This window comes from Arachis stenosperma, chromosome 9 (genome assembly GCF_014773155.1).
Source record: "Arachis stenosperma cultivar V10309 chromosome 9, arast.V10309.gnm1.PFL2, whole genome shotgun sequence".
NCBI lineage: Eukaryota > Viridiplantae > Streptophyta > Magnoliopsida > Fabales > Fabaceae > Arachis > Arachis stenosperma.
The window spans coordinates 110,854,712-110,865,369 of NC_080385.1; positions in this window are offsets into that span (position 1 = coordinate 110,854,712).

Here is a 10,658-nt window from a genome sequence, read left to right on the forward strand (position 1 = left end):
AGATTCAGAAGATAGAGCATCTCCAAAACCTCAACCTGTTCTCCATTACTGCAAAACAAGTATTTATTTCATATTCTCTAATTTTCACAATTAAACCTGAGAATTATTGATATCCTGACTAAGAGTTACAAGATAACCATAGCTTGCTTCAAGCCGACAATCTCCGTGGGATCGACCCTTACTCACGTAAGGTATTACTTGGACGACCCAGTGCACTTGCTGGTTAGTTGTGCGGGATTGCAAAAGTGTGATTGCAAAAATTTGTGTGTGATTTTCTAAAAATTTCTAAGTTTGGTGTCTTCTTTGTGTTTTCCTTTAAATCTTCAAAATTTTGCACTAATTTTCAAAATCATATCTTTTCAATCATATCTATTTAAAAATAATTTTCAATCATATCTTTTTAATTGCTAATTTCAAAATCTTTTTAATTAATTAATTAATTTAGTTTTCAATTTGCTTTGATTCTATTTTCTTTCAGTTTTCGAAATTTTATTTTCTTTTCCATTTATTTTAATTTATTATTTTGGGTCACTTTTAATTAAATAAAATAAAAAAATATAATCTACTTGCAATCCATATCATCTCCCTTTCTCCATCATGGACCTAAGTGGAATTGAGTAGTCCAGAAGGACTCTGGGGTCATATGCTAACCCCATTACAGCTGGATATGGGAGTAGCATCTGTATACCTCCCATTAAAGCAAGCAGCTTTTAGCTAAATCCTCAACTCATTATCATGGTGCAGCAAAATTGCCAGTATTCCGGTCTTCCACAGGAAGAACCTACTGAGTTTCTGGCACAGTTCTTACAAATTGCTGACACAGTACGTGATAAAGAGGTGGATCAGGATGTCTACAGATTATTACTGTTTCCATTTGCTGTAAAAAATCAAGCTAAGAGGTGGTTGAATAACCAACCCACAGCAAGCATAAAAACATGGAGACAGTTATCAGACAAATTCCTGAATCAATTTTACCCTCCAAAAAGGATGACACAGCTAAGGCTGGACATCCAAGGCTTTAAACAAGAGGATAATAAATCCCTTTATAATGCCTAGGAGAGGTATAGAGATATGCTAAGGAAATGCCCATCTGAAATGTTTTTAGAGTGGGTACAGTTAGACATCTTCTACTATGGGCTTACAGAAAAGCTCAGATGTCTTTAGACCACTCAGCTGGTGGATCTATACACATGAGGAAGACGATTGAAGAGGCTCAAGAGCTTATAGATACGGTTGCAAGAAATCAACATCTATACTTAAGTAGTGAGTCCTCTATAAAAGAAGAAGCTATGGCAGTAACTACTGATCCTAATCCTCAAAAACATATTATTGAACTTAATCAACAATTACTCCTGATGACAAAACAATTAGCAGAGTTTAAAGAGATGCTCCAAGAAACTAAAAATGCTAACCAGAATATGGAAGCACAATTGAATCAGACAAGACAGCAGCTATCTAAACAGATAATAGAAGAGTGCCAAGCTGTTAAATTGAGGAGTGGGAAGACATTGAATATATCAATTCAAAGTAGTAGAAAGCCAAGAAAGGAACAACTGGCAGATGATAACCAAACCACTGCCCAAAATCCCTCTGAGGACAGTAAGAGCCCAGAGAGGAGTACCTCTGGCGTTCAAACGCCAGGAGAGGAAGAAAAGCTGGCGTTAAACGCCTATTCCTTGCCCAGTTCTGGCGTTCAAATGCCAGAAAAGGGTGGAAAGCTGGCGTTAAACGCCCATCCTACACCCAGTCCTGGCATTCAAACGCCAATGAGGAATCAGATACCTGAGAGTGCTGATAGTAACCCCTCTTAGAAGGCTTCTCCAACCACCTCTGTAGGGAATAAACCTGCAGCAACTAAGGTTGAAGAATATAAAGCCAAGATGCCTTATCCTCAGAAACTCCGCCAAGCGGAACAGGATAAACAATTTGCCCGCTTGCAGACTATCTAAGGACTCTTGAAATAAAGATTCCGTTTGCAGAGGCACTTGAGCAAATACCCTCTTATGCTAAGTTCATGAAAGAGATCTTAAGTCATAAGAAGGATTGGAGAGAAACTGAAAAGGTGTTTCTCACTGAAGAATGCAGTGCAGTCATCCTGAAAAGCTTACCAGAGAAGTTTAAAGATCCAGGAAGCTTTATGATACCATGCACATTAGAAGGTGCTTGCACCAAGACAGCCCTATGTGACCTTGGAGCAAGTATCAACCTAATACCTGCATCCACTATCAGAAAGCTTGGTTTGACTGAAGAAGTCAAACCAACCTGGATATGTCTCCAACTTGCTGATGGCTCCATTAAATATCCATCAGGCATAATTGAGGACATGATTGTCAAGGTTGGGCCATTTGCCTTTCCCACTGACTTTGTAGTACTGGAAATGGAGGAGCACAAGAGTGCAACTCTCATCCTAGGAAGACCTTTCCTAGCAACTGGACGAACTCTTATTGATGTACAGAAAGGGGAAGTGACCCTGAGAGTCAATGAGGATGAGTTCAAGTTGAATACTGTCAAAGCTATGCAGCATCCAGACACATCAAATGATTGCATGAGCATTGATATTATTGACTCTTTGGTGGAAGAGATCAATATGACTGAGAGTCTAGAATCAGAGCTAGAGACATTTTCAAGGATGTTCAGCCTGATCAGGAGGAACCAAAAGAAATAAAAGAACCTCTGAAAATTCCTCAAGAAGAGGATAAGCCTCCCAAACCTGAGCTTAAACCACTACCACTATCCCTGAAGTATGCATTTCTAGGAGAGAGTGACACTTTTCCAGTGATCATAAGCTCTGCTTTAAACTCACAGGAAGAGGAAGCACTAATTCAAGTGCTAAGGACACATAAGACAGCTCTTGGGTGGTCCATAAGTGATCTTAAGGGCATTAGCCCAGCAAGATGCATGCACAAGATTCTATTGGAAGATAATGCCAAGCCAGTGGTTCAACCATAGAGGTGGCTAAATCCAGCCATGAAGGAGGTGGTGTAGAAAGAGGTCACTAAGTTACTAGAGGCTGGGATTATTTATCCTATTTCTGATAGCCCCTGGGTGAGCCCTGTCCAAGTTATCCCCAAGAAGGGAGGCATGACAGTGGTTCATAATGAAAAGAATGAACTGGTTCCCACAAGAACAGTTACAGGGTGGCGTATGTGTATTGACTACAGAAGGCTCAATATAGCCACCAGAAAGGATCATTTTCCTTTACCATTCATAGACCAAATGCTAGAAAGACTAGCTGGTCATGATTATTACTGCTTTTTGGATGGCTATTCAGGTTACAACCAAATTGTAGTAGATCCTCAGGACCAAGAGAAAACAGCATTCACTTGCCCTTCTGGCGTGTTTGCCTACAGAAGAATGCTTTTTGGTCTGTGTAATGCACCTGCAACTTTTCAGAGATGCATACTATCCATCTTCTCTGATATGGTAGAGAAGTTCCTGGAAGTCTTCATGGATGACTTCTCAGTATATGGAGACTCATTCAGCTCCTGTCTTAATCATCTAGCACTTGTTCTGAAAAGATGCTAAGAGATCAACCTAGTTTTAAACTGGGAAAAATGTCACTTTATGGTGATTGAAGGGATTGTCCTTGGGCAGAAAATTTCAAACAAGGGAATAGAGGTGGATCAAGCTAAAGTTGAAGTAATTGAAAAATTACCACCACCCACCAATGTTAAGGCAATCAGAAGCTTTCTGGGGCATGCAGGATTCTACAGAAGGTTTATAAAGGATTTTTCAAAAATTGCAAAACCTCTGAGTAATCTGCTAGCTGCAGACACGCTATTTATCTTTGATAAGGAATGTCTACAGGCGTTTGACCTTCTGAAAGCTAAGCTTGTCACAGCACCAGTTATCTCTGCACCAGACTGGACACTGCCATTCAAACTAATGTGTGATGCCAGTGACCATGCTATTGGTGCAGTGTTGGGACAGAGGCACAACAAGCTTCTGCACGTCATTTATTATGCTAGCCGTGTTCTAAATGACGCACAGAAGAATTACACAACCACAGAAAAAGAGTTACTTGCAGTGGTTTATGCCATTGACAAGTTTAGATCCTATTTAGTAGGATCAAAAGTGATTGTGTACACTGACCATGCTGCTCTTAAGTACTTACTCACAAAGCAGGATTCAAAACCCAGGCTCATAAGATGGGTGTTGTTTCTGCAAGAGTTTGATATAGAAATAAGAGACAGAAAAGGGACAGAGAACCAGGTAGCTGATCACTTGTCCCGGATAGAACCAGTAGCTGGGGCGTCCCTCCCCTCTACTGAAATCTTTGAGACCTTTCCAAATGAGCAACTCTTTGCCATTCAAGAAGAACCATGGTTTGCAGATATTGCAAACTATAAAGCTGTGAGGTTCATACCCCAGGAGTACAGCAGGGTGCAAAGAAAAAAATTAATTTCAGATGCCAAGTACTACCTATGGGATGAGCCATATCTCTTTAAGAGATGTGCAGACGGAATGATCCGCAGATGTGTACCTAGAGAGGAAGCACAAAGGATCCTATGGCATTGCCATGGATCACAGTATAGGGGACATTTCGGAAGTGAGCGAACAGCCACTAAAGTCCTCCAATGCGACTTCTACTGGCATACTCTCTATAGGGATGCCCGAGAGTTTGTGCGTAACTATGACAGTTGCCAAAAAGCTGGTAACTTGCCTCATGGTTACGTCATGCCTCAACAAGGGATCTTAGAGATTGAGTTGTTTGATGTATGGGGTATTGACTTCATGGGTCCCTTCCCACCATCATACTCAAACACTTATATTCTGGTGGCAGTAGACTATGTATCTAAAAGGATAGAAGCAATTGCCACACCCAATAATGATACCAAAACCATGTTGAAATTCCTCCAGAAACACATCTTCAGCAGGTTTGGTGTTCCCATAGTACTAATCAGTGATGGGGGCACTCATTTTTGCAATAAACAGCTGTACTCTGCTATGGTCTGATATGGAATTAGCCACAAAGTAGCAACTCCGTATCATCCACAGACAAATGGGCTAGCTGAAGTCTCTAATAGAGAGCTAAAAAGAATCCTGGAACGGACTGTAATTGCCCGTAGAAAGGATTGGGCAAAGAGCTTGGATGATGCTCTGTGGGCATACAGAACAGCATTCAAGACTCCTATAGGAACCTCTCCATACCAACTTGTGTATGGCAAGGCCTGTCATCTGCCCGTGGAACTGGAACATAAAGCTTATTGGGCAACCAGATTCCTAAACCTGGATGCTAAGTTAGCTGGTGAAAAAAGATGAGAAAATACTCAGAGTGGTCCCTGAACTTGCACTCGATACTCAAAGTGGTCCTTGACCTTGCACTGGCCTCAATGTTATCCCCGAATTTAACACAAGTGTTTCACGGCCGTCCCTGGAGCATTTTCCAGTGACGGAAAGATGAGTTGGACTTACGGAGGCCACGCTGGAAGCCATGCTGGACTTCCAAAATGACGTCGTTTTGTAATTTGGCGCCCAAATTGCATTGAAACGTCGTCGGTTAGTGTTTGGAGAAGGGAATTAACATGCAGGCATACTTCTCTCTCAAGCCAACACAGTCTCTTCATCTTCTCCTTATTTTCTTCAATGGCGCCAGTTTGAGGGGATTTTTGCTGGCCTTGTCTCTCAACGAAATCAAGCATATTGTGATTATCCCGTCTCTGTTGCACACGTAGTGGTCTGACGGGAAGCACTTTGATTGTTAGAGGTAAGCAAAATAGAAAGGATAAACACAATAGCTACCATCTACTGCTCTGTTTTTGTTGATCATGACTTTTTGTACATTGTTAAGTTGTTATATATTCATTCGCTCATCCTTTTGTTATATGGCTTTTCTGAAAATTTTTGTTAGGGTTTTCTGCGTATGTTGATTTTGAGTTTTTTTTTGTTATTGTTTTTTGCTGCAATGATGGTCTCAATGGTTGTAATGTGCTGAAAATAGAAGAATGTAGGTTGTTTATGTATGTTGTTTATTTGTGTTCATGGAGGGTTAGGGACTTGTGTTATTGTAGCTTTCCTGGTTGATGGCTATCTTGATGAACAGTTGCTATTTTTTTTCAGATGGGTCTCATAACTATTGTGTGTCACCATGGGGGATCCTTTGTGAGGAGTGAAAAGGGTGTTGTGTCATACACCAGGGACCATATTTCAGAGATTCCAAAGGTTGATCCTGATAAGCTAGATGTCTTTTTCATCAGGAATTACTACAAAGAACTTGGGTATGATAAGGCAGAACATTGTTGGTGGCTGGTTCCAAAGAGACCCTTAGAGTCTGGCCTAAGGGAACTTAACTCTGATGCTGAGCTGCTAGAGATGTGCTTCCTTGCTGAAAACAACGATGGAGAGGTGCACGTGTACTATGAACATGGGGTATCTATTCCAATGTATTTGGAAGAACCACCATTCAGAAAGGACAAGGAGGAGGTGGTGGTTGAACTCCCTACCCAACCAGTTTTGCTGAGAACAGAGCAAGCTCCAAGGCCATTCCTCCAAACCCAGTTCCAATCCCATGTATCAACCGTCCGAGTACTACTAAACCCACCCAGGAGGCAACCTCTACGAAAACTACCCCTGCCCCACCCATGGACCATACTGAAGTACCAGCTGCAACCACCAAATCAATTCCAACCCTCAAATCCACCATTTCGACCCCAATTTCTATGGCTGCTACCCCTCCTGCACCACCCAACCAAAATATGGGTCATACTCAAGAGCCAACTCCAACAACCAAATCAACACCAATTCCCAAAAGTACTCCAACAGTGGTGCCTAAGCCAAAACAGGGTAAGAATTTCCAACCGAAAGTGCCCTCAAAGAATGGGACAGAGAAGAAACAAGCTGTTTTGAAAGAAACTGGAAAGAAATGCAAAGAAAGAACAACACTGAATAGGAGATATATAACCAGGGGTGTAGCCAAAGGTCATGTGGGGAGGCAAACAACTAAGGGTAAGGGAAAGCTGGCTGATACGGTTGTGTTATCAGAATCAGACTCTTCGGACAGTTATGAAAGTGCGGAGGATAGTGCTTACAAGCCCGGAGCTGAGGAAAGTTCGAGTGATGAAGAGGTCACCAATACAATACTGCAAGGTAAAAGGTAAGAGGTAAACAGGAAGCACCCTAAAAAAGTTAAGGAGAGTAATTTGTGGAAGGAGATACTAGAACCTGATGATGGATTAGTACCTGAGGATGATTCCGGTGAAGATGATGAGTTCTTTTATGGACAACCGGGAGGCCATAGTCCTGATATTGGGGCTTATGATGCTCATGATGAATATCATGATGAGTCAGACGGGGCAGATTCTTGGCATTCCGAAGAAATGAGGACACCCCCCAACTCAGAGGATGAATTTGCTGAAGTTCAGAATAACGATGCATTTCCTGTTTTCAGAGAAGGAACAAGGTTTGGGGAAATCCGATTAGAGGTTGGGATGAAATTCAACACCAAGATTGAATTTAAGGAGGCTGTCAGGGAGTATTGCATCCAGGAAGGTAGGAGAGTTAGATTCAAGAAAAATGATAAAGTGCGATGCAGGGCTTCATGTAAGGTTGAGGACTGTCCATGGGTAATCTATGCCTCTATGGATAGTGAGAGTGTTTGCTGGCAAGTTAAAACCTTCAATGATGATCATACCTGCCCAAGGGAGATAAAAAATAGTTTAGCTAACAGAGGATGGTTAGCTAGCAAGTTGGTCAAGAAGCTTAGGAAATTTCCGAATCTGAAGCACTCTGAAGCTTTAACTTACTTTAAAAGTAAGTATGACTTGGAGTTGAAAAAATCTTCCCTGACAAGAGCACTCGGAGATGCAAGGCACATTGTGTATGGTGATGTTGCTGCACAGTATGAGATGGTGAGAGATTATGGTGAGACTCTCCTTAAGTGCAACCCTGGTTCCACTGTGCGCATCTCCACAATTCCTCATCCAAACCACTCAGAAGAGCCCACTTTTGACAAGATGTACATTTGTCTCGATAGATGCATGAAGGGGTTTAAGGCAGGATGCAGACCTCTAATTGGGCTTGACGGAGCATTCCTGAAAACCAGATTCGGTGGACAAATATTGGTAGCCATTGGACAAGACGCCAATAATCATATTTACGTAACTGCCTATGCCATTGTACCAGTGGAGAACACAGATAACTGGAGGTGGTTCCTTGAACTGCTGCATGATGATCTAGGGAGCTACACCCAGAATGGATGCTGTTTCATTTCGGACATGCAAAAGGTAATGACGAATTTGATATTTAGTAGTTATTGCTTTCATGATTCTGATTCCAATACCCCTGGTTTGTTTCAGACATTGTCGCTGTCATGTTTTACTTTAATGATTATGTTTCAATATGCTTGTATTAATATAATGGGATAGTAGTGTAACTTACTATATAGCCGGGACTAGGTTACTGTCACTTATGTATGTGTAGGGACTAGTTTACTGTCACTTATGTATGTGTAGGGACTAAGTTTATGTCACTTATATAAGTTAAGAGACCAAATTGGGTCCTGATATTATAAGTTAATTATTTCTGTGGTTCCCTGCAGGGACTAATCACAGCTGTCCAGGAGTTCTTCCCTGGTGTCCACCACATATTTTGTGTTTGGCACCTGTGGAGAAACTTCAATAAGCAGTGGAAAGACAACGAACTCAGAGGATTACTGTGGGAGTGTGCAAGATCTACCACTCAAGAGGGATTCCTTGAGGGGATGGTGAAAATTCAGAGAGCTAAGAAGGAAGCCTGGGAGTACCTTGCCAAATGGCGAAGAGATGCATGGAGTCGGGCCTTCTTCCCTACCCAACCAAAATGTGACAACATATGTAACAATGCTTGCGAAGTATTCAATGCAAGAATCAAGGAAGCAAGGGCTAAACCAATTATCACACTACTCGAGGAAGTTAGAATGTATATCATGAGGACAATAGCCCGAAACAAAATGAAATTCAAGAACCATGTTGGGTTACTACCCCCTGTTCAACGTAGCCGCTTGGAAAAGATCAGGAATGCTTCAAAGAATTGGCTGCCAATGTGGTCCGGAGATGCGGACTATGAACAATTCGAGGTACACGGGTAGCCGACAAACATGGTAGTGGACTTGGGAAAGGCAATATGCACGTGTGGACTTTGGCAACTGAGTGGTATTACTTTAATTGTCATTACCCTTCCAATAATTATTCTGATATTGTAATTATTTTCCTTAATTTATTGTGGATTGCATACTGGAATTAAGGTTGATTACTTAGTAACTTGGATGCATATAATTGATTTGAAACAGGGATGCCTTGTGTCCATGCTTGTGCTGCAATGGCTAGGGCAGGCAGGCAGCCCGAAGACTTCTGTCATAGATGGTTGACAATGGATGCATACAATGACACCTATGCATTCCATATCAATCCTATTCCTGGATAGAAATTATGGGAGAAGTCTCTTCAGAATAGGCCACAACCACCCAAATTTAGGAAGATGCTAGGGGCACCCAAGAAGAAAAGAAGAAAGGGAGTTGATGAAGGCCCGGTTGGAGACAAGAAGCAGAAGATCACCAAGATGAAGAGGGTATATAAAGAGGGTTCATGCCGTCATTGTGGTGGCAAGGGTCACGACAAGAGAAATTGTGCTAAGAAGAAGGCTGATGACGAGGCTGCAGCTGTGGCAGCTGCTGCTGCTGCTACTGAAGCTAACACAGGAAATAATCAACAATCTCTCCCTGCTGCACCTAAAGTCCCAGATGAGGGCAATGCTATTGAGATTGAGGTTGGCATAAGTCAACCAATAGTGTCAGAAAATGAAAATGAAATTGAAGAAGCCCACCAGGTAAATCAGCCCCAGGCAAGGCCACCAAAGCTCACTCAAAAAAGAAGACAACCTCCACCACCTGCAACAGCCTCGATTCCACCAGCAGCAACTAGTGCTCCTCCTCCAACTGTTTCAAATGCTCCTCCACCAGCCACTGTTCCAATTTCAAATACTCTACCTCCGACAAGTGCTTCTATCGATCCAATGGTTGGTGCATCAGTAGCTACAGCTTCAAGGTTGCATAATGCCATGCGTTTTGTTCCAACTCCAGGGTTTAAACCACCAAGAAAATTCAACAAATGAACACTTTGCTAATCCACTGTTAAGATATTTTGCTTTTGAACATTGAACTTTATGGTTTCTGATTTCCATGGTAGTTAAATACTCTATGTTGTCTTTTGATCGTGTATGTCTTTTGGATTATGGTAGTTAAATACTCTATGTTGTCTTTTGCTCGTGTCTAGTTTGACACAGACAACTTCGGAAAACAATTAACCATGTGGGAATGTTATTGTTAGATGTTTCAAATTCTATTACACTTGCTTAGCAACTTAAAATAGAATTACACAAATCAATTCATTTCTTCATCATAAGGTACAACAATTACAACTTTTGTTTTACACAATATTCAACTGGAAATCACTGCTTCCATACTACACAAAACAACAATTACAATTACTGTAACAACAACCAACAACAAACAAAATGCTACTTTTAGAGCCTTAACTTCACACTCCAACTTTCCAAGTTTCCAAGCAAATTTCATTCTCCACTCCTCCATTTCAAAGCCATAACTACCTCTGTCACTTTCTTCTTCTTCATCAGCCAATTTGTCAGCCCACATAAAGAGACCACACCACCACTTACCAACACTC